General features: G+C 37.6%; 1 protein-coding gene across 4 annotated transcripts in view; it reads right to left on the bottom strand.

Annotated features, from left to right (window-relative positions):
* Positions 1-26,489, bottom strand: part of KIAA1958 (KIAA1958 ortholog) — a 234,566-nt gene that overhangs the window by 106,250 nt on the left and 101,827 nt on the right. The gene's annotated exons all lie outside the window — the stretch shown is intronic.

Genomic DNA, 26,489 nt, shown 5'->3' with positions numbered 1-26,489 from the left:
GATGAGTTCAGACAATGCACTTTCTACTCTGAAATAAAGTTTCCTTTTATAATGAAAAAGAGAAAGAAGGAATCAATTTTACAGAGATCACTAATAAATGTTATTTACATACCTGTTGCATTATAATAGCCAACTTCAGTTTCACAAATGATGTACTAGACAAGAGACGGCCCACTACAATCAAAATGAACTTCTCATGTCATTGGCACATAGTTTAGTGCACGAAGATTTGTGGAAAGAGTGGGATTAGAGGCAGCCTTCGTTTTAGGAAAAAAGACAGAAGTGTGCTATTTACCCTAATGCAGTGTGCGAGGGCCCCATCAGAGCAACACATGTATTTTAAATCACTTCATTTGTGAAACCAGAGGTTGTACTGGTTCCATTTTATTGAATTAAACAAAAATATTCGAATCTGTTATTTAGCATTATCTCTAGAGATCTACATTTAAAAATTACTAAATAGATCATTTACAGCAGTTAACGAGACACATTCTACAGCAATTCAGGTAAACGTGGTTTATAAATATTCTATATGTAATTGCAGGGCAGTTTATAATAAGTGAGAAAAATATTTTGTGTTTTGCAAAATGAAAACAGACTCATAGATACAGAGAACAAATGGGTGGCTGCCAGACAGGAAAGAGGTGGGAAGGTGGGGCAAAATAGGTGAAGGGGATTAAGAGGTACAAACTTCCAATTATATATATGTCACAGGGATGTAATACACAGCTTAAGGAATATGGTCATTAATACTGTAATAACTTTGTACAGGGACAGATGGTTACTAGATTTATTGTGGTGATCATTTCATAATGTATGCAAATGTCAAATAATTATGTAATACACTTGAAACTAATATAATATTGTACATCAACTATATTTCAACACAAAAAAATCTGGTGTTTTGGGAAAGTAATGAGGATAAAACTTCACAGCTATAAAGACAGGACAATGAGATTTGAGTAAGGCTATTATAATCAAGATGTAAGGAAGGGGTATGTCTCTTGGATAGTTTTACTTTATTAATTTATTATTTATATTTTGCCACCAAAGACCGGAGGTGCCTCTTTCCAATATGAATCACCCATGATTAAGTAGTGTTGCTCTGGCATAGTGGTTCTCACATTTTAGTGAGCTTCAGAATCACTCAGGATGTTCAATCAAAATCAGATTCCTCTATGCTCAGGATGAGGTTCAAGAGAACACACTTGGAGAAAAAAGATCTAGTGCTTATGGCTTATGAAGGAAGCCCTACTCTGTTTTACTAGATTTTTTTCTTTACAATGATTAAATTCAGTGATATCATTTAAATGATTTTCTCTCAGTAACATGTAATTTAAATTTGGGATGTTAACATTAACAATAAAATCATTTTGTCAAAAATGACCACAATTATGTCAGACATGGTCTGGGTGGAACTCAAAAGAGAAATTCTAAATATGAAATTACACAATAGAAAAAACAGGCTATCTTATTGATGTTGAGAGGCCAACACTAAGGTTAATTAAAAACAACATTAAAATGTAATTTCTGATTCTAAAGTATAATATAAAATTATTTTGTTTATCCCAATTATCTTATTTAGGAAAATTTTAGATTAATTTTTAAGGCTGCTCAGTGGGAAGTCTTTGAAATAACCACAAACAATAAGAAAAATAAAATTTCAAATAAACTGAATTTTATTCACAAACACTACTTTTTGTATTACTATACACATTTATGAATGTCCATATTATTTTAAAATGACAGTTGTAAGGTATAATTGCCAAAGTTCTCATAACTTTACAAAATGAAATGAATTAAAAATCACTAAACTAGCTAATTAGATATTTTTATAGGCATATTTTTTGAGATCATATTTCCAAAATTCAAATACACAACAGTATATTTTATCCTTCATTAGACTTAACTTTTGGCTATGCTATCTTCTTCCAGTTGAACAATAAAGATGTGTATCTTTCCATTAGAAAGGTGAAGCCACATGTAACCTTTTACCATGCCAGCTTCCGTGACTGTTTACATGCAAAGCCAAAGGGATCAGCACATCTGTTTATTGTGGCTACTTGTTCAAATATCTATCACAACAGTCTTCAAACTTTAAACAAAGACTTTCTAAGAAATAAACATTCAAAGACAACTTTAGGGAAAAAAATTTCCAGTTCTTCAACTTTCACATGGAATCCTTTCTAAAATTTAGTTTTCTGAGATGAACACCGAGTTTTCCATCCCAAACCTACTGTGTTACATACTCTGGGGCATTAAAGACTTTGAGGAGCCAAACAAAATTTATAAGTTATAAATCGATGATTAAATCCAAATATTGTCCACATTCTTGTCCTTCTCTGTCTTATACACATTCTGATATAGGTGAAATTTGCCACTGCAAACAGGGTATTTGGCCTGAATTAAGGTGTACTGAATTCAGGATTTTTGAAAGGGTTTTAGGTTAGTGAAGTTGATTCTTTTAATTGGAACTGGAATATTCTGCAGGACTGCCAAAATGTTCCAGATAAAGTAGAAGCTTAAAATTTTATTTAATTTTTTCATATTTAGCATGCTTTTGTTCACAAGATGCCTAACAACTATTATCAAATCATATGAAATACTGATTCTAGTTACAGTCAATCCTCATCATTTCATAAAATATTCAATATTTTCTACCTTTTTACAAAAATAAACTGACTGAAACAGATCCACATTATTAGCACCCTGCTAACACACTCACAGTTGACCAACACCACAGCACTACTTCAACATCCTCAGCCCAGCATTTCCAAGCCTTTTTCTACTTTCTATTTGGTCTCAATCTTAGTTAAGAATCTGTGATATGGTGATTTATAACAAAATATATATATATATATTTGGTCTTCGTCCAGGTTCTTGGCACAGAGCTCACAAAAGCCTTAGAATTTTCTGTGATGAGGGCGATCAATGTGTCTTTTGTTAATGTTCATGAGGTAACTTTTGGAAAGCACCTACAGGTAAGGGCTGGTTGTCAGTGGAGGCAAGCAGGAGATTTCTGGGGTGGAACTTTCAGTCCTACCCCACTTCTCCACCTTTGGGGAGGGGAGAGAGGCTGGAGATTGGGTTCAAACACCAATGATTTAATCAACTGAGTTTATGTAATGAAGGCTCCACGAAACCCCAAAAGGACAGGGTTCAGAGAGCTTCCCGGCTGGTGAACATGTGGAGAGTGGTACACCTTGCCCTGAGCATCTTCCATGTGGCTATTCCTGAGTTATGTTCTTTTATAATAAATTGGTAATCTAGTAAGTAAAATGTTTCTCTGAGTTCTGTGTGCTGCACTAGCAAATTAATCCCTGCCAAGGACGGGGGCCTTTGTAATCTTCTATTTATGATGGGTCAGTCTTATAGGACTGAGCCCTTAACCTGTGGAATCTGATGCTACCTCTAGGTAGATAGTGTCAGAAGTGAACTGGATTACAGGACACCCAGCTGGTATAGGAGAATTTCTTGGTGGTGTGGAACCCCTCTACTGCCCAACATCAGAACTGGGTATATAACTGTAGAGCCATTCCATCTGTAGGAAAATAAAAGTAGAGTGTCACATTATTATATCCTTTCCTAACAGCCTGGAATTCACCACAAGAGGAGGTTGGAAGGGTAGAGAAACCCTCATTCATTTTGCATGAATAGGGGGAAGTAAATGGCTTTAAAGTCAAGTAATAGTACTACGCTTTTTGGCTAATGACAAAAATCAAATAAAACCGGGGAAGACTGATAATAAAATATAGAACTGTTGGGCTTCCCTGGTGGCGCAGTGGTTGAGAGTCCGCCTGCCGATGCAGGGGACGCGGGTTCGTGCCCCGGTCCGGGAAGATCCCACATGCCGCGGAGAGGCTGGGCCCGTGAGCCATGGCCGCGGAGCCTGCGCGTCCGGAGCCTGTGCTCCGCAGCGGGAGAGGCCACAACAGTGAGAGGCCCGCGTACCGCAAAAAAAAAAAAAAAAAAAAAAATATATAGAACTGTTAATAATTATCTTGCATTTATCTCTAGTTTTAGAAATTTTTCTGATCCACTTCCTTTTAAAAACTTTTTGTTAGGTATAACATGCATACAATAAAGTAGACCAGTCATTAAGTGCATGCAATTATTTTTCACAAATTGAGTCCCATGCCTAGATCAAGAAAAAGAGTATCAGGGACTTCCCTGGTGGTCCAGTGGTTAAGACTCAGCACTCCCAATGCAGGGGGCCCGGGTTTGATCCCTGGTCAGGGAACTAGGTCCCGCATGACGCAACTAAGAGCCTGCATGCCGCAACTAAACAATCCCGCACGCCACAACGAAGGCCTCACGTGCCACAACTAAGACCTGGCACAGCTAGCTAAAAACACAACACAACGTAAGAAAAAGAGTATCACTAGCACCTCCGAAACCCTCCTCACATCCCCTTCTTCCAGTTGCTCGCTCCCACCAAGAATAACAGCTATCCTGACTTGAAATAGCATATGTTTGTCTGGCCTATTATTATAACTTATATGAATGAAATCTTAGAGGATGAACTCTTTTGTGTCTGGCTTCTTTTGCTCAACATTATGTTTGGAAGTTTCATCCATATTGTTATGTAGTTGTAGATAATTTATCTTCTTTACTGTGTAACATTCCATTGTGTGAAGTTATCACAATTTATTCTTCCACTCTATTGAACATTTGGGTAGTTTTCAGTTTAGGGTTATTCCCAATAAAATTGTTATGAACACTCTAGTAGGTGTCTTTTGGTGAGTCACATGGATGCATTTTTTTGGGTGTATACTTAGAATGAGAACTGCTAGGTCATAGAAAATCACATGTTATGCTTTAATAAATACTAATAACCAAGTTTCCAAAGTGGTTGTACCAACTTGCTTTCTCCATGAGTGTGAGAGCTCAGATTGCTCCATATCTTCAGCAACACTAAGTAATGTTAGTCTTTTTTATTCTAGCTATTCTGTTGGATGTGTAATGCTAACTGCACTGAACTTTTAAATTTTCATTTCTCTGATGACTGATGAAGCTGAACAGCTCTTCATAGGTTTATTGTACACTCAGATATTTGCTTTTGTAAAGTGCCTGTTAAAGTTATTTTCTACTGGACTGTCTGCCTTTAACGGTTTTTTAAATTTTTATTTTATTTTATTATTTATTTTGGCTGTGCCAGGTCTTAGTTGTGGCATGTGGGCTCTTAGTTGTGGCATGTGGGATCTAGTTCCCTGAACAGAGATCGAACCCAGGCCCCCTGCACTGGGAGCACAGAGTCTTACCCACTGGGCCACCAGGGAAGTCCCTGGCCTTTACTGTTTGCAGGAGGTTTTAACATATCCTGAGTATGAGTCTTTGTCAGATAAATGTATTACAAATATCTTCTCTGAGTCTGTGGCTTGCCCTTTCACTTTCTTAATAGTGTCTTTTAAAGAACAAGAGTTCTTAATCCTAATATAGTCCAATTATCAATTTTTTCCCTTTATGATTCATGCTTTTTTTGCATCCTGTTTAAGAAATTCTGCTTATTCCAAGATCATGAGATAATCTATTTCTTCCAAAAGCTTTACTGTTTCAGTCTTTACATTTTGATCTGCCATCTACTAGAACATCCATCTGTATGTTCTAAGATAGAAATTAAGAGTAATTTTTTATATGGACCTTGATCCTTTTGATTTTAATAAAATTTGAATAAGCAATACAGCATATGGTACAGTATCTAAAAGCTACAAGTGGGTAGAAAGTAAAAGTAAGTCACCCTCTCATCCCATCTCCTTGTCACCATATTTCCCTCTACATGGGAACCAATGTTACCAATTTATTGGGTATAATTTTGGGATTTTCTATGCACACACACTTATTCTTCTCCTTTCAAAAAGGGTGGAGGAATATACTATGCATCCTATTCTGCACTTTGCTTTTTACCATTAACAATGTATTAGCAATAGCTCTATATCATTACACACACAGTTGCCTCAATCTTTCTAATAGCTGTAAATAAAGTATTTTATATGGATACACTAAATTTATCTGATTCCCTGCTGATGGATTATCTGCATTATTTCCATCCTGTTCCTATTACAAACAATGCTGCACTGGGTATCCTTGTATACATGACATTTCCTACACATGAGCAAGTATATATACAGAATGAATTTCCAAAAGTAGAACCACTATATTGCTGTTGCCCTGTACATCTGCTGCGCCAATTTAACTTCTGTGATAAGGTATGAGAGTGCTGGTTTAATCATATCTTCCGAGATATAAGGTATTATCAAACTTCTTAATCTTTGCTTATTTAATTTGTAAAATATACATTGTGGTTTTTAAATTTTCATTTCTTTTATGATAAATGACATTTAACATTTTTCAAATACTTATTAGCCCCCTATATTTTCTCATTTTCTATCTGTGGATTCTTTCTGTCCTTTGTCCATTTAAAAAAATATTTATTTATAGGAGCTCTAGATATATTTAGCCTTCTTTTTCTTCTTCTTATTATTATACTTAGCCCTGTGTAATGTATATAAAGATGTGTATATGCGTATTTTTTTTTAGCTTGCCTTTTGTATTTTGTTACATTTACGGGATTGAATTTATCTGTTTTTAAAAATATTTCCTACATTTTGTGTTAGACATATTTTCCCCACTGTGAAACCATAATACAATTCTCTTTCGTTTTCTTCAAAGCATTCTTAATTTCATTTTTATTTTATTCATTTATTTTGGCCACGCCACGCGGCATGTGGGATCTTAGTTCCCCCACCAAGGATCGAACCTGTGCTCCCTGTAGTGGAAGCTTGGAGTCTTAACCACTGGACCACCAGGGAAGTCCCTTTAATATTTAAAATATTTGATCATCTGAATTAAGTTTGGTTTAAGGTAGGTACCAACTTATACTTTTTCCTAGGTAGCCACCTAGCTGTTATCAATAAATAACAGTGGTGATTGTGGTTGTAGAGAAGTCAATGGTCAGCATAATCTTTCTCCCTTCGGGGTCTCTTGATTGCACTTTGGGGGTGGGAGCTGGGTAGCTAAATGATTATTTCTTTATCTGTGAATGGCTACAACTTTACTAGGCTATATTTCAGTGTTGATCACTGTGCACCCATCTTTTTTCTGGTACACAGTGTGTCCTTTCAGGTCATAAATTCAAGCATTTCTCCACTGCCTTGTTGCAGTGGCAGATGACTTCCCATAAAGATGGCAAATGTGTATGTGGTCCTCTACTCAGTCTTGCTTCGTCTGCTACTCTCTGCTGTCAAATAGGGTCCAGGGAAGCTCTGATCACCAACCCAAACTCCCCATTCCAGTTCTTCAAAAGTGATTGTTAATTTTGCCACTCAGCAGTAGAAAACTGAGGTCTCATACCTTCATCTGAGAGCTACAGTCACAGTTCTCTTGGTATCATATCCAAATCCCTGTTTCATCGCTATGATCGGCAACCTTTCTTTATGTACTGTGGTTCTAGCAGAAGACTTTTAGTTTATTTGAGAAAATGTTTGTTTCTGTTTCTCTTTCTTGTCTTGAAGTGATTTCAAAGAGAAGTCAGAATTATGATCCAGCTGTTTGCATTTGAATGAGATCGCTGCAACTTCCAGTCCCTAACTTGGTGCCATGCACTTAACAGAGATCCCATAAATGTTCACTGAATGCTTTTTGATCCATGAAATCTACTCTGTGAAGAAGGGTTACATTCCTGAAGATATGGGCATTCATCAAAAACTCAGCAGTCAAACTTCATTAAATTTTGTTTGAATGTACGTGGTAAGAAATAGAACTTGGATTCTAAATAGCAACAAAAATTGTTTTCAACACAAACAAAAATGATAAAGTTCAATTTTCTTAAGAGAAATATGTATATGGTTCAGCAAACTGAATGAGTCACTGTCATCAATAAAGAAAATGCACTGAGATGAGCAAAATGGTTTTATTATATCAAGGAAGTTGTGATTAATAACAAATTTTAAAAGCTGAATGTGGGTAAAATCCCAAAGGTCTAGAAAACTGAACGGAGAAGACAAGGTAGCAGCCCAAAATATGCAAGTACAATTTTTTTTTTCCTAAGCAGATCAGGTATTTAACAATTGGAAGCAAAGTTTTAAAGATGGTGAATGAGTAGGCATTAGAATCATGTTTCCTATGGCTCTTGTGAACCTAACACACCTAATAGTCTAATCACTATATGTGTCCAGACCTAAAACGTAACTTAGCTCTGTCTCCACAAACTTGCTCTTTCACCCAGTCAGTGCCTCCATCACCTACATAAGTGCCCAAGCTGAAACCTGAGCACCATCCTTGACATCTGCTCTACCCGCTTCTACAGCTAATCCATCAAGTCCTGCTGGGCCACCTCATTTCATACGCACTTAATGAGTAACTAAAACATATTAGGAATTAAGTAAAAACTGGGTTTAAAGGATGAGTGCTTTTGTGGAATTTACCATGACAAAATGACAAATGCTATGAAGAAAAATAACAGGGTACTGTGAGAAAGAATAAGTGACCCACTTAAAGACCTGAAAATGAGAAGCCAGTCATACAAAGTATAGGAGGAAGAGTAGAGGGAACACCACATGAGAAGTTCCTACAATGGAAACTGAGTTTGAGGACCTGAAAGAATGTCAGTGTGCCCAGAGTGAAGTGATCAAAAGGAGAGTGGTACAACGAGAGGTCTGAAAACTCACAGGCCGGATCTTGCCGGGCCTTGTCTGTAAGTCATTATTAATGACTTTGTATTTTATCCTAAGAAAACTAGTTGTTCAGAAAACTACATGGTCAGATTTGCATTGCTCTGTTATGATATAAACCTACCTCCTACCATGCTAAGAAAATCTTCAATAAACTCTGCTTTATATAAGTAGGGCTGAGTTCACATCTGGATGATCGGGTGGAAAACCCTCCCAGACAATGAAATGATCCATAATCTGAACCTTCTTGATGGAAGCAGAAGGTCAGAGCCAGAGGGAGCAAGAGAATATCCAAGTCAACCACCACCTCCCCTCCTCTCCTCCCCAACAACAACAACAACAACAAAAAAAAAGGTATTAGAAAACGTATGAAGTTTTAAAGCAGACAACTCTTCTATACTTATTTAGTCTCTATGCCCCATTAATTACATTATTTTTTCATGTATTTATCATTTGGGAATCCTGAGTACCCAGCATTTGTTCCCGCACAGCAGAGCTACCAAATGAAGACTGGGTATGAAGACTGTCTGAATATGTACTATTAAAAGAATTTTAAATCCATAGATCCTATATATATATATATTTTTTTGTTTGTTTGTTTTGTTTTGTTTTTTTTGCGGTATGCGGGCCTCTCATTGTTGTGGCCTCTCCCGTTGTGGAGCACAGGCTCCGGATGCGCAGGCTCAGCGGCCATGGCTCACGGGCCTAGCCACTCTGCAGCATGTGGGATCTTCCCGGACCGGGGCACGAACCCGTGCCCCCTGCATTGGCAGGCGGACTCTCAACCACTGCGCCACCAGGGAAGCCCCTCCACATATATTTTGAATGACTGAACATCTCGGGCTGTGATCTGAGTTTGATATAAAAAGGGAGAACTTCTGGACATGCATGGCTTTCAAAAATGTATTCTAAAAAGGTCTGCCTTTCCCCAGACCCTCAGTTTGTATTACCTTCCCTCTCCCCACACCACAGTCTGCTGGGCTACTATTTTAGTGGTGCTGGCTGTCACTGTATCACTAGTATGGTTTTGGTTTTAAGTAGGGAGGTTGGATAAACTCTGTATGCAGAAGATGTGAGTGACCTTGGTTCTTAAAGTGGTCACATTTCTTGCCTGTACCATCCTCGAGAGCCATAACATTTATTACTAAAACTTACTTGAAGTTTCTTAAAAGGGGAAGCCATCCCATAAACCTAGTGTAGTGAAACGGGTCTCTGATAAACGTAGCCAACAGACTGAAAAGTTTTAGATTACTGACTTCCAAGAGATCCGTGACCTGGAGCAGGGCCCCAGGAAGAGCCTCAGCACCAGCCCAGGGAATCTTTGGAGAGCCTGAGTAAAGCTTTTATGCAGACAGCATTTCTGTACTTATTTACATAGTCTCCATGCCCCATTAATCCAATTATTTCCTCCCTTGTTAGGAGATGGCATGGAAAAACACATAATTAGTGCCGTATCTTGTGTTCTCATTAAATATGAGGAGATTTATGTTAGATTTAAATTAGATCCATTTGCTTCTATTACTGTGGCACCCAATTTAACAAAAAATAAACTTAGCTATCACATCCCTTTTGTGATTTTATTAAAGCAATACATCTGAAGCAATAAGAAACATTTCCTGATGTTTAACTTCTTTTTAACTCATTTAAGAAGAGTATTTTGTCTTTTTACTTGATAGAGAAATGATGTTTAAATTCTCTTTATAAATCAGTGAATAATAAGTCCATGAGCTTATTAAATAAGAATATATTTTAAATTTGAAAAGTAAAAAAAGCAAAAGAAATCTGGTGAGTAGATGTATTTATGAGGCTGCAGTTGGAATTAATATTTAATCCACATTTACGGCACAGGCTCCAGGTTCTATAGGAATTCAGAAAGAAATAAGAGAGAGAGAGAAGTCAAAAAAAGAGTTTGGGCTGGGTTAGAGCTCTGTTTCGGGGAACAGGGACTTGGGTTAGGTATTAAAGGATGGGTACCATTTGGTTAAGTGGAACAGGAGAGTAGGGCATCCCAGGAAGCAACTGCATGAGCAAAGGGAAAGGTATGGGAAGGCTTGCGCTCATGAGGACAGTGAAACACCGATCCTGGTTTGGGGGTTAGAGTGGGAATAAAGCCAGGCCAGTGAGATGGACAAATGGAGGGTCTTATATAGTAATTATAATGATATACACCAAGGAGAGGAGACTGAATATGCTAAATGCAAAAGACCTCTACATGCCAAACATTTGAAGAAGGTACTTTAAAAAAAAATAAATCAACAGCCCATTTCTCCACCTCTGACATTCTTTACTCCCCTTACGCTGTTATCTTCTTCCATACTCCTATTACCATCTGACATAATACATATTTACTTGATAACTTGTTTAGCATCTCTCTCTGCCCACCCAGTGGGCTGTGAGCTCTTTAAGAGATAGGACTTTGCTGCTTTATTCCCAGGGTCTGAAAAAGCACTTGAGAAGTAGTAGAATTCAGTAAACATTTGTTGACAGAATTAACAACAAAGCTGAAAGGAAAGTTACTGAGATAACTCTGTGTGTGTAATTACACAATCCACTTTAGACCAACTATACTGACTGCATTGAGAAAGGACTAAAAATAAAAATCGGTGACATAAAATTAAATTTTGGGTCTCACAATCAGAATCTCAAAGTCACCTTATCCTTTATTAAGGTTCTTCAGAGTTAGCTGTGGTCAGGGCAGGTGATCTGGATGTCTATAATAATGAAATGATTTATAAGGCCACTGGAAGCTTTTCCCAGGGCTAATTTCTCAGGAAATAAGGACTTATTAGCTCTCACACAAATTGCTGTAAGACAATATCTTTATCTTAACTATCAGGATAAGGAAAAAACAAGTAATACTTTAACAAAAGTCCATACCAGAATTAATATATCCATAAAATCAAGGGACAGCTCCCTCTCTCCAATGCTGACCTCCACTTTATTTTAAAAAATATTTATTTATTATTTTTGACTGCGTTGGGTCCTAGTTGTGGCACGTGGGATCTTTCATTGCGGTGTGTGGGCTTCTCTCTAGTTGTGGTGTGAAGGCTCCAGAGCGCACAGACTCTGTAGTTGTGGCACACGGGCTCTCTAGTTGCAGCACGCAGGCTTAGTTGCCCCACAGCATGTGGGATCTTAGTTCCCTAACCAGGGATCAAACCCACATCCCCTGCGTTGGAAGGCAGATTCTCTCTCTTTTTAAAAAATTAATTAATTTATTTGGCTGCCTCAGGTCTTAGTTGTGGCACGTGGGATCTTCGCTGTGGTATGTGTGATCTTTTGTTGTGGCGTGCGGGCTTCTCTAGTTGTGGTGCACGGGCTCCAGAGCACTTGGGCTCAGTAGTTGCAGTGTGCGGCCATAGTTGCCCCACAGCATGTGGTATCTTAGTTCCCTGACCAGGGATCAAACCCGCGTCCCCTGCATTGGAAGGTGGATTCTTAACCACTGGACCACCAGGCAAGTCCCCAGACCTCCACTTTAAAAAGAGATTATACTGACATTATGGTGTCATCTATTAGGTACTTCTTCTATACACATATTCATTTGATGTAAATTTTCTTATGACTCTATGTTCAAGGGAAATGATCTTGGTATTAAAAAAAATATGCCCTCGTTGGTAATCTTACGAATAGGCCTACTTCAATTTTATTTGTCAGGGGTTACAAAACTCATATTTGCCAACATTCATGTTTCATTTTTAAAAATAGCAATAGCTCCTAACCTCTGCAAATTTATTTCAAAAAATAGTGAGGTATATTTACTTTAAAGGTGGAAAAAAAATTGAGATTACCTTATAACTACCATAAAGTGTATTAAAGGGCTTCCCTGGTGGCGCAGTGGTTGAGAGTCCGCCTGCCGATGCAGGGGACACGGGTTCGTGCCCCGGTCCGGGAAGATCCCACATGCCACAGAGCGGCTGGGCCCGTAAGCCATGGCCGCTGAGCCTGCGCGTCTGGAACCTGTGCTCCGCAGTGGGAGACGCCACAACAGTGAGAGGCCCGCGTACCGCAAAAAAAAAAAAAAAAGTATTAAGAAGTCAGTGTCTTCTTTCTCCTTTAAATACCCAAATCGTTGCACATTTCAATGCTTTTTCCTAAAACTTTAAAACACAGGCTATTTTCTAGGATTGTTAACATCACTAATTGAAGCCAGACTTGTATGCTATTATAGCTGTCTGACCAGCAAATTATTTTTATGCTCAGTTAATCTTCTCCAATAATGGAAGTAAAGCACATTTCTTACATACACATTCATGAGCATGAAAATTTAGCACAATAGTACCAGTTAGTCCGGTATGATTTTTGATAGTATTTTTCACTGAAGTAGAAATCACTTAAATAAACATTAGTCACCTGCTCATTTCTCCTGGTTGTACGTCATGTGACTCTAGAACCTCTGGAGAATTCTCTCCTTGATAAAAATCTAGAAATAAAATAGGGCACAAAAAATACCAGTATTTATTAAATAAACAAAGTGCAGGCAAAAACCTCTTCCTCACCTATATTCACTGTTGCCTGTATATATGAATTAAATCAGGCCAAGGTGCTGTGTTTGTTGGAAGGTAAGGTGAGACATCACTTGTGTAAAGACTAGGCACTATCCTTGCAGATCCTTGCCACAAGGGATTAATTTATGGCCAACAGGGTGCAGGAGTCTCCATTTTTAACAATTTCTCGGGTAGTTCTAATATAGCTTCGGTCTAAGGCCATGCTTTGAAAAGCAGAGCTTCATCTCTCCTTTCCCCTAGAAGGCCTAAAAAAATGACTCTTCTTTCAAATAAGTCTCAGCCCAAGCCTCAGCTACAGCAGGTGACACAGAGCTGGGATGGCAGATTTCCGGATCTGAACGTTTTTATGTCCCAGGCAGAACAGTTGCTTCATGAATAAATAATAAATGTTTAAAAGTGCCTTCTGTTTCAGTGAAAAATACTATCAAAAATCATACTGGACTAACTAATATTGTTAGTCAACAAAATAATGAATGAGTCAAAGAATTACTTCCCTCTGAAACCCACTGGATTCAGATTTTTTCTTTCATAATGTCTCTGAATTTATTAAGTTCAACATTGTTTCCCTAATTGCCAAAGATCATTTTTAAAATCTAACCTTGCCTGGTCCCTTTCAGGGCAGTTGACGTAGGTAGTGTAGTTAATGGTTAATGGCTCCAGCTTTGCCAACAAGAATGCCTACATTAAAATCCCAGCTCTGCTGTTTAACCATCTATGTGAATCTGTATAAGTTTTTAAACTTAAGCCTCTGTTTCTTCAATTGTTAAATAAATATAATAATTGTACCCATTTCTTAAGAGTTGTATGAGAATTAAGGTAGGAAAGCAAACCACTTAGCTCAGTGTTGGACACATAAATCATCTAGTTCAACTCTTTATAAATATTGCTGCTGAGAAATGTGTTCCAACCCACTAAATCAAAGTCTTCCTACTTCACCCGAGTCCTCCTCTACTGATGCTTTAATTTGCAACAAATATTTACAAATTCTTCCAAGATAGATCTATAAAGGCCACCCATGTTGGGCATTTGTGCATAACTGAACATATCCTGCCATGGGCACATGGAAACAACTGGAGTTAATATCTATATCTAAAACAGCTCTCAGATACTCTGGTTTCTCTTCAGAACGCATAAGTCTTTCGCCTTTTACTAAAACAGCTCTCAGGAGACCTTCCATTCCACATGACCTAGAATCCTTTTTTTATTTTTTATAAATTTATTTATTTAATTTATTTATTTTTGACTGCGTTGGGTCTTTGTTGCTGCACATGGGCTTTCTCTAATTGCGGCGAGCGGGGGCTACTCTTTGTTGCGGTGCGCGGCTTCTCACTGCGGTGGCTTCTCTTGTTGCGGAGCGCGGGCTCTAGGCGCGTGGGCTTCAGTAGTTGTGGCACGCGGGCTCAGTATTTGTGGCTCACGGGATCTAGAGTGCAGACTCAGCTACTGTGGTGCAGGGGCTTAGTTGCTCCGTGGCATGTGGGATCTTCCCAGACCAGGGATCGAACCTGTGTCCCCTGCATTGGCAGGCGGATTCTTAACCACTGCGCCACCAGGGAAGTCCATGACCTAGAATACTGTGATTTGACACACTTAGTGTGTTACTATAAGAAGAGACATTATGTGACTGTATGAATTCAGTACAGTAATAAACAAAGGTATAATCATGGAATTCTCTCTTCTAAGAATGCTGCCCTTTTGGACTAAATGAAGAAAATGAAGGTTTCTCCTCAATTGCTCCTTCCACTCAAAAAGAGACGCAGCATCCCAGGTGTGACCTAATAAGCCTTGAGGGCAGACCTGTTAGCTAGGGACAGCTCGAGGCTAGCCACATTTGCTTAGAAGGGAGTAAATTCAAACAGGCTTCACAAATAGAGGAGATGTGGCATTCAGTGACAACTAAGACACAAAAGGTAAAAGGGAGACCAGATGACAGGAGTGAATAAAAACCAGATGAAGCTTCTCAAATCTCAAACTTAATTTCAAGTCACATGAAAGAAATTAAGCAATCCAAAGGTGAAAAGAATAGAACAAGAGAATAAATATTGTACTGGATTAATCACAATAAGGAGACTTTCGTCTTGGCCAAAATATATTCTTAAATCAACTTTAGAATGTGGCTGCATTTTCAAGCTTAGCAGCACGAAACCCACATGACTGTAATTAATGTAATAAATCGTGTTGTGGAATTTTCTACAGAATCTGACAGCACTCACTGATACATTGCTTATTAGAGACTAGAGATTTCTCGTGCAGTTTTTTATTATACTGCCAGAGACACTGAATCAAGAGTACCTTCTGATGTGTCTGAAATATCTGCTGCTGGTGTGATACATAAAATATACAGTGAGCTGCTATCAGACTTTGATATACAAAACATCATACACAATTTCCAAAAAGACTTGTTTTTGAATTCTTACTTTTCTGGACTTAGGGCAGTCGTAGACAATACATGGATTCATTATAGATGTGACATTTACATTTTCCACGGTTTCAATCATAAAGTCCCAGCTTTACATACATGGCTCTCCTATTCAGTTCACTCTATGACGACTCCATTAGTATATAGCGCAGAATACTGTTAAACAGGCATTATTTCATCAACCTCTACATGTTCTTTCATTGTCTTTCAAAATCTGACTCTTAAGTAAAATTTTAATGAATTTAACTTATTCTCAAAAGTAAAAATTAGTCCTTGCACAGTTCAGGAATTCAGCCATGACTGCATTTCACCTCAGTGAGTTTACATACCCTTAAATATGCTTTGCATATATAAGCATCTTCTAATTTAGAAATCTCTGAACTTTAAAAAACATATGGTTTAATGGCCCTTTATTCACATGGGTAACTATTCAAATGAGAAAAATATTATTTTAAGTATATTTCCCCTAATAAAATAAAAATCATTTTATCATAAAAGTAACACATTTAATAACAAAAATCATTTTATTAATTTTATCATAAAAGTAACACACTTAATATAAAAATTTTCCCCAGAAAATAAAAATACAAAGAAGAGAGCAAAACTGCCCATAAATTCATCCTTGAAAGACAGCCACTGGATACATTTTGGTATATATCTTTCCAACTTAAAATTTTAATTAAAAATGTTACTCTTTAATAACCAAGAACTAATCCATTCTGTCTTAACTGTACACTTCTCTTGTGATTTATTTTATTTTTTTCTGGAAATATTGCTTTGTCTTATGTTTAAGAGGAAAACTGTTAACACAGTTATGCCTCAATAAGTTACTATTTTAGACATATTCCTTTTGATCATCTAAAATGATATATTTTAAGACTTGAATAAGAGTTTGGCATTGGATTTATTATCCACTGGTGACACAGGAATTCCTTTCTTAGCTACTGAGAATTCCCTATATCCACTCTTGCCCCCTTTCAAACTGTTCTCCATACAGAAGCCTAAGTGAGTTTTCATAAAAGAAAGCAGAGGAAATGAAAGTTATCTCTTATATTCTTTCTGGAGATTTTAGTATTTGCATATTTGCTTCAACGTTCAACAAAAATATATCTGGCACCTCAACACGGCAGGCACTGTTTTAGGCACATCTGTATATGCTTCCTCAAGCATATACAGATGTGCCTAACACATCTGTACAGATGTGTTTAACACTTTAATTTTCATTCCTTCATTGTGGAGACAATTAGACAATAAAAGCAGATGGAGACTGGGACTAGAAAAGGATGAACAAAAGTAGAAGTCCTGGCAAAGTTTTGGAGAAATGAAGAAAACTAAGGGAAAGTTGGTCCAGGTCCTAAAAGAGGACATTTAAGTGCTAAGAGGATAGATGCTGAAATGTGTAAGAGAAGCATCACCATGGCCAGTGAGCCTAGTGGTTAAGAGCATGAACTTGGGAACCAGACTGCCTAGGTGAGAATCCCAGCTCTCCCATCCTCTTATTGTGTCACCTTCAGCAAGTTCAACCTTTCTTTGCCTTAGTTTATTCGTTTGAGAAATGGAGTGCATTATAGTCCTAACTTCATAGAGTTGTAAGAACTGAGTTACCATAAGTAATTAGTGTGATAATAAGCATTCTGTAAGTATTGGCTATTATAATTGCTATTCTGTATACAGTAACCAGAGAGCTAACAGCATATGACCCTGCCTACTGAAAAGCATCTTGGAAGTAAAACAGTCATCACCATTTGTTAATAGTTCATCAGTATGTCAGAACTGAGTATTTGAAAAGCACTTTTCATGAGTTTGCTAAAATTCTATGGCTTCGATGAGTGAGAACAAACTTAAGCACAACACGTGAGGCAACATTTGATGAATTTAAGAGATGAAATGCTATACCACAATAGAAACAGTTACAACAAACTTTTGATTAGAAACCATTTCTTCGTTTAAATTTACATTCAATCTACAGGACTGCATATCTTAATTAGTAAGGATCAAAATGTGAAGGCATCTTTTACCGAAAATGCATAATACAGTAAAAACTACAAAGGAATTATTCATCAACTTGAAACAAAAGATGTATAGCATATAAGTAAAGGAAAACAAATAACACAAAAAATAGAAATGCACAAAACTCTAATAAATTACCTCCTTTTCTGAGTTAGACTATTAATATTCATTAAATTCCATCCAAGAAGTAATAACCTAATGGATAGGAGGATGCTAATTTCTCTAATTGTGTCAGTGGATAATAATAAAACATATTTTTGAAAAGCTCATTATAAAATAAAAACTAAAGTATTTTTCTATATGGATTGGCTTTCTATTACATATTATAAGTACAGACAAAACAGGAAAATAAAGCTTTTTTCTTAATGAGATAGCTGTTTTCCATTACATAAAATAATAATTTAGCAGCAGTAATTATAACAGTATGAAGGTACTGAAAAGCTAGTGACCTGTAACATAAATCTTAATATACTCTAGAGACTAAAAATATTATATAAAATATAATTTCAGGTATTATTTTTAAGGAATACGTACTTATATTTACTGAACCAAGCCCTGAAGTCAAATTCACAGAAATAGCACATTCTAGGATTATAAAGATTATTTTTCCTGCTGAATGGAGTTAGGGGTGAAAAATTAAGTAATACTTAAATCATTAAAAAAAAAAATTTCTCAGGGGAGTGACATCAGCAAGGTGGCCAAGTAAGACAACCCCACCCCAACCCCCCAAAATAATTTGGCATCCATCCATGTACAAAGTTCCATCACAGGAACAGGCCTGCAGGTCCAAGGATACAGCAGGAAATGCTCCTGTTCACACAACTGGAGATGCTAAAAGGGCCCTATACTCAGACAAAACTTTGCTAAGGAAATTGAACCCATCATGTTGGGAGAGCTGAGGCCTCTAATGTGGGTGCTCACATCTGAGACTTGTCTTTGGAGGCCTGCTGACCAGCCACCAATTCGCCACCCCCCGTCTCTACAAAGGGTCCTGCCTGGCAATACCTACTTTTCACTCAGGAAAGGGCCTAGGGGAAGCAAACTCATTTACACAACTGCAGAAGAAACCAACACCAGATTCCTGTCCTGTGTTCTTAAATGTGAACAATTACACTAGGTGTCAGAAGAAAAGTAGCAGCATTAAAGAGAAGGATGAAGAAAAAGAAACATAAGAACTGAAGGAAGAGTTAATTCAAAGACAAAATATGTTTTTAAAACCCCTCTAATTAAAATTCTCAAAGAGATTTGATAGATTATTATAATTATAATCCTCATAAAAGGAAGAAGTACTAAAGGAAACCTTTTTTTAAAAAATTTATTTACTTTTGGCTGTACTGGGTCTTCCTTGTTGCACACGGGCTTTCTCCAGTTGCAGCAAGCAGGGGCTACTCTTTGTTGCTGTGCGCAGGCTTCTCATTGCGGTGGCCTCTCTTGTTGCGGAGCACAGGCTCTAGGTGCTCGGGTTTCAGTAGTTGTGGCACACGGGCTTAGTTACTCTGCGGCATGTGGGATCTTCCTGGGCCAGGGTTTGAACCCGTGTCCCCTGCATTGGCAGGTGGATTCTTTTTTTTTTTTTTTTTAACATCTTTATTGGAGTATAACTGCTTTACAATGGTGTGTTAGTTTTTCTGCTTTATAACAAAGTGAAACAGCTATACATATACATATATCCCCATATCTCCTCCCTCTTGCATCTCCCTCCCACCCTCCCTATCCCACCTCTCTAGGTGGTCACAAAGCACCGAGCTGATCTCCCTGTGCTATGTGGCTGCTTCCCAATAGCTATCTATTTTACATTTGGTAGTGTATATATGTCCATGCCACTCTCTCACTTCGTCCCAGCTTACCCTTCCCCCTCCCTGTGGCCTCAAGTCTATTCTCTACGTCTGCATCTTTATTCCTGTCCTGCCAATAGGTTCTTCAGAACTTTTTTTTTTTAAGATTCCATATATATATGTGTTAGCATATGTTATTTTTCTCTTTCTGACTTACTTCACTCTGTACGACAGACTCTAGGTCCACCCACCTCACTACAAATAACTCAATTTTGTTTCTTTTTATGACTAATATTCCATTGTATATATGTGCCACATCTTCCTTATCCATTCATCTGTCGATGGACACCTAGGTTGCTTCCACGTCCTGGCTATTGTAAATAGAGCTGCAATGGACACTGTGATACATGACTTTTTGAATTACGGTTTTCTCAGGGTATATGCCCAGTAGTGGGATTGCTGGGTCGTATGGTAGTTCTATTTGTAGTTTTTTAAGGAACCTCCATACAGTTCCTATAGTGGCTGTATCAATTTACATTCCCACCAACAGTGCAAGAGGGTTCCCTTTTCTCCACACCCTCTCCAGCATTCACTGTTTGTAGATTTTTTGATGATGGCCATTTTGACTGGTGTGAGGTGATACCTCATTGTAGTTTTGATTTGCATTTCTCTAATGATTAGTGATGTTGAGCATCCTTTCACGTGTTTGTTGGCAATCTGTATATCTTCTTTGGAGAAATGTGTGTTTAGGTCTTCTGCCCATTTTGGGATTGGGTTTTTTTTTTTTTTTTTTGTGGTACGCGGGCCTCTCACTGTTGTGGCCTCTCCTGTTGCGGAGCACAGGCTCCGGACGCGCAGGCTCAGCGGCCATGGCTCACGGGCCCAGCCGCTCCGCAGCATGTGGGATCCTCCCAAACCGGGGCACGAGCCTGTGTCCCCTGCATCGGTAGGCAGACTCTCAACCACTGTGCCACCAGGGAAGCCCAGGGGTTGTTTGTTTTTTTGCTATTGAGCTGCATGAGCTGCTCGTAAACTTTGGAGATTAACCCTTTGTCAGTTGCTTCATTTGCAAATATTTTCTTCCATTCTGGGGGTTGTCTTTTCGTCTTGTTCATGTTTTCCATTGCTGTGCAAAAGCTTTTAAGTTTCATTAGGTCCCATTTTTAAATTTTTGTTTTTATTTCCATTTCTCTAGGAGGTGGGTCAGAAAGGATCTTGCTGTGATTTATGTCATAGAGTGTTCTGGCAGGCAGATTCTTAACCACTGCGCCACGAGAGAAGTCCCAAGGAAAACTTTAAAAAATCATGTTAGAGGAAAGGAATTTTCAGCAATTTAAAGACTCAAAGTTTGGGACTTCCCTGGTGGCGCAGTGGGTAGGACTCTGTGCTCCCAATGCAGGGGGCCCTGGTTCAATCCCTGGTCAGGGAACTAGATCCCACACATGTGCTGCAGCTAAGAGTTCGCATGCCACAACTAAGGAGCTGGTGAGCCACAACTAAGACCCGGCGCAACCAAATATATAAATAAATATTAAAAAAAAAAAGACTCAAAGTTTACTTCCCACCTATCCCTTCTTGGGAAATTATTTTATGAACTCCAGCAAAGAAAAGGAGAAAGTAAAGGGAAACATGAAGTCTAGGGAACAGTGGTTGCAACCCAGGGGAAAACTCAGAGTGGGTGGGACGGTCACCTTAGGCTGACATTAAATCAACTTGTCCAAACTGCAGTAGGAAGACTGAAGGTCCAAAATAGGAATCTTGGAGGGACTACCCAGATATGATAAGAGCACACTGTTCTTTTGTCAAAGAATGCTATCAAAAATTTTAGGAAAACACACACACACACACACACACACACACACACACACACACACACACAACCTCCAAACTAGAATAATACCATATTTCATTGATTGTGAGATGCACTTCTTCACATATTAACATCTCTGAAATTTGTCTCACAATTCCTGGGAATTATAGTTTAATTAGTAGCATGCTTTTTATTTCTTTGTGGAACACAAAATAATGGTACATCTTACAATCAATGATATTTCAGATGCAATGAAATACAGTAGTAGTAATAATAATAATAATAATGCTGGGACATACTTATTGAGAACTTACTCTCTGTACCAGGCATTGTTCTAAACCCTTTACATGAATTAAGTCATTTATCCACATAACAACCCTCAGGAACATTCTCCTTTCAGTGTCCCAGAGTTTGTGAAATTCATCAGGATGAAAAGAAATTCAATCTGAGAACACTAATAGCTATGAACAATATTTACACTGTCAAAAAAATATAAACCAATATATAATTGGTTTTGAACGTTTAGAGTCAACCTAAGGATAAAGCAGAAAAGACTTAGTTGTGGCCATAGAAGAGAATGAAAATATTGACAACCTTGTGAAATTAAGAAGATGGTAAGAAGGGAGGGAAGAATAGAAGAAGGTAGGATAAGGACACTAATATCTTCACCCTTAGGTTGAGAAAGCATATTTATTTCATCTTTCATTATCTTTAGTTTTTCTATTGGTAACGTGTTTTAATGGCATAACAATCAAATAATGGGAGGGTAATGAAACTGAATTAAATCATCATTTATAACAAGGAGTCTGTAGATATTTTCTGAAGTTGATAAATCAAGAAAAAAAATCAAGAAACAGAAGTATAAAAAGTTTGTTTAAAATTTTGGAAGAACTGAAAATAGACTCAAAAGAAGTTTCCTTTGAAGAGTGGGATTATGAGGTGATAAGAGCTGAGGCGAGACTGCTATTGTTCAGCAAATTTTATGGATTGCTGTGTACATGAATAACTTTGAAAAAAATGAAGAACATTGAAAAAGGCAATAAAATTATTGCTTTTTTCTAAGAAAGCAATCCTATAGTTTTAAGGCAGTACTGAAGAATCAGCCTGGTATGTGTATCATAACTGAAGTCAATAAACCACCTAAAAAAAAACATGCAAAAATATAAATAAATAAAAATAAACCACCTAAGATGTATCAATCAACTCAGATTTACTGTTCTCTGATCACTGTACTGATCAGTGTTCTCACCTAAAATAAAGCTTAAATCACCTTGTAGCCACAGAAGCATAATTCATCATTTTTGCCATGTTATATAAATACTTCTTCTGGGTCTAATACACCCTTGGGAACACAAGCCATTAGTTACATAAATGAGATCTAGACTGAAAGAGAGGTATTGCTGGGCCTCAACTACAGTGGATCACCTGCATACTGCCCATCCCTGCTGTGACCCAAGATGGTCAGGCAGCTCAATCTGAGAGGAGCAGGAGGAATCTGCTGCTTCTCAGAGGAAAACAGATACAGGGATGATGTCTGAAACTAAGACTGCGGTACTCTGACACTGACTTGTCTGTCCAGGGGTTGTACATTATTTCATCTCTTCAGACCACAAGGAATGAATACCAAGGCTAGAAAATCAAGGTCAATGCCTCCTCAATTCTGAACTGGTACCTAGCTTCCTAGCAGTCTTAGTCAAATCCAAATTCATTGAAGAGAATTATATTCTGAGGTTCATAGTAATTTGCTCGTCTGCTATATTTGGGTGCATTCTGCATATCAGGAGGTCTCAATTATATGTATGTGAACTTTAAGTATATAAAAATGGTTCCTTACTTCAATGGTATAGTACAAAAAATGCTTCTATTTTAAAGAAAAAGAAAGTCAACTAGGAAGATTTTCTTGTAAAATATTAAGGCAAATGACACTTAGGAAGTGCAAGCACTGGAAAAAATGCTGATAAAACTAATTAACTTCTCAGAAAATTATGCATTTGTACAACAGAGAGCAATTAACTTGATTTTCTACTTTTGCCTTTCAGAAAACTAGTAAACAATTATATTTTTAATTCTTAAAGATAGATCACTAGTTGTCTGCAAAAATAAGCAATATTACAATTTTAATTTAACTAGGCTCATGTTATTTTTAGATATGTAGAAAGTGTCTTGAGTAAATTATATTGTGGAATGGGTTGCCTGTAGCCTCTGCACTTTTAATTTCCCTCTAAGAAAGACTTGCCTTTCATTTATCATAGTGGTTTAATTGTTCACTTAACCACTTTTAACCATATATCATCCTAGTCTTTATAAATATGTTATCTAAAGGCAACCAATTTAGTATTAGAAAGCCACTCACAGTTTAACAGCATCTTTGTTCAGGAAATATTTTAAACAGTTTTTTAAAAAAGTTCGGAATGTTTTGAGAGGGCTAGAGTTAAGGTGTCTGTCCCATTCAGAGTGCAGGCTGTGTGTGAGCAAGAACCATGTTTTCTGCCTTGTTCATTGGGGTATCTGCAGTACTCAGCCTGAACTTGGCACTTGGTAGGCTTCCAATGGATATTTGTTGAATAAATGGTCACGGCATGTTTCAGAACTCCTAACGGATGTTTCATCCTATATGCAGAGAATTATGACTACATTGTAGATATATGGGTCCTGAAGACCTTTTAGCATTACCTACAACAGTGCTGTGCCTTTGGACAGAGAATACAAGGGTGGCAACAGAGATCCCAAGAGGCCAAACACTCAGAAGTCATCAAGTCGAATTTCCAAATCATCTAACTCTGTTTCCTCCACTCTAATGCCTTTATTGTTGCCTCATTCGAGCATTTATTGCCATCTCCCATCTGGATTACTGCAAGTAATGGCCTATAAAACAGTTCTCAGTCCCAGTCTCTACTTCCCCACTGCTATCACTGTGATCTTCTAAGATAACGAACTGTGTCCCTTGGCTCCCCACGTTAAGTTTGTGACATCACATGAAAAGCCTTTCACAGGTGACTCCAGCCCATCTTCCCAGCAGCAACTCTCCTAACCGCTTTGAAATCTACGCTCACACCACACTCAAATCTTTGCTTCCCTGCATACGTTCCTGCCCTAATTTAATGTCTTTGCTCATGTTGTTCCATCTACTTGAAATCCTCTTCCCTGTGTCCCAAAAGGCTGAGTCAACTGCTCCTTATGTTCCACAGCATTTTATATACCTCTTTCTATACACTTGGAGTTGAAGTTGTTGGTTTGTCTGCTGCCTTCTCTGCACAATGATATACTGGGGTCAGGGAATTTGCCATTCATCTTTGTATTTTCACTAGTCCTGTCATATGGTTGATCTTGAAATAAATGTTTGATAAACTGAAGTGCAAGTGACTTGTCCAGATGCTTAGTAGAAAAAGAGACTTAGACACATGCTTCCTGTTTCTGATAAAGCGAATCCTTCTATTAAACCCTAGGTCTTTTTAAAAATGATTCTCAGAAAAAAATAATCACTTTAGGATATACTCTAGCAGCCTAAACTTTGGAAAAGTTATAGGCATGACCTAAAAATAAAAGAAAGGGAAGGGGAAGCAATTAGTGGTGGTGTCTTTTCCTACACCAAGACAAGCAGAGATAGGGACCAGCATGCAAAGCACCAACCCCTCCTCTCTTAGTTAACAAGCAGGAGACCACACTTCTTCCCCTGGAACTCCAAGCAAATCATCTCGTTTCTTTGTAACTCATTTCCTGTCAGTAAAATGAAGGAAACAACCTCTTCTTCATGCAACTCAAGTAGTGCTGATCCTGGAAATGAAAGTGCTATATATCCACAGATAATAGAGGACATTTTGTTTTTTGTGGTTTTTATTTATTCCAACAGAAGAACTTAAAAAAAAAATTCTCCCATGACAACATCACATCATAATCATAAGGAGGAAAGCCACAGTGAAATCTGTGAGAATAATTCTCAAATTCCTTGTGCATAAACAAGTATACTGGGAGATAATGGTAGTAAAGTTTGCTCTCTTACCAAAAAACCCTCTATATTCAGTAAAAACAATAATGTCATATGCCTTCATCTCATAAATATTCCACAATCAACTTTATTTATGCTTCATGATCTATGTTTAAAAAGTAATCACATTTAGAAACATACAGAAAAGTATGCAGAATACTAAATTATGCTTACCATGAACCAGAGGGCTCTGTATGGATTACTTTAATCCTTATATCAACCCTAGAGAATAGATACATTATCTTCTTCATTTTACAGATGATAAAGCTAAGCCAACAGAGAGGTTAAGTGACTTGCCAAAGTCACCCAGAAAATGAGTGGCAGGGCTGGGATTTGCATCCAGGCAGCTGTGTGCCCAGATTTTCACAATTAAGCACTGTGCTTATATTGCCTCTTGTATAACACATACTCATGTTCCTGCCATATTTAATAAATGTTAATAATGTCATATTTGCTCCATGGTTTTAAAAGAAAATATCACATAAAGAAGATGTGGTACATATATACAATGGAATATTACTCAGCCATAAAAAGGAACTAAATTGTGCCATTTACAGAGACATGGATGGACCTAGAGACTGTCATACAGAGTGAAGTAAGTCAGAAAAAGAAAAACAAATACCGTATAATATTGCTTAGATGTGTAATATAGAAAAATGGTACAGATGAACTTATTTGCAAAGTAGAATCAGAGACACAGATGTAGAGAACAAACGTATGGATACCAAGGAGGGGAGGGGTCACTGGGATGAACTGGGAGATTGGGACTGACAGATATATACTACTATGTATAAAATAGATAACTAATGAGAACCTACTGTATAGACGGGGAACTCTACTCAGTGCTCTGTGGTGACCTAAATGGGAAGGAAATCCAAAAAAAGAAGGGATATATGTATACATATAGCCGATTCACTTTGCTGTATAGCAGAAACAATACAACATTGTAAAGCAATGATACTCCAATAAAAATTTTTTTAAAAATTAAAAAAATAAAATATCACAGATATTCAAGTTTCCTGTGCACCCATTCTCATCCCCACTCTTTCCCAAAGGCAACCACTATCATGTACTGATGCATCATGGGTCCTTCCAGCCCATGTTTCATAATTGATTACTGTGGTATGTGAGAATGTAACATACAGTACATAGTAATGCCTGTTTGTTTTTTAGGTATTGTACTCTAAATATTACTCAGCAACTCCGTTTTCAAGATTTATCTACATTAATTAATGCAGATCTGCCTGATGCATATATTCCATTGAAAAATGCATCACAATTTATCTACTGACAGACACTGAGGTTGTTAACTG

The sequence above is a fragment of the Monodon monoceros genome, unplaced genomic scaffold (genome assembly GCF_005190385.1).
Source record: "Monodon monoceros isolate NGI ecotype Baffin Bay Population unplaced genomic scaffold, NGI_Narwhal_1 Super_Scaffold_5, whole genome shotgun sequence".
NCBI lineage: Eukaryota > Metazoa > Chordata > Mammalia > Artiodactyla > Monodontidae > Monodon > Monodon monoceros.
This window is presented reverse-complemented; position numbering and strand designations above follow the sequence as displayed.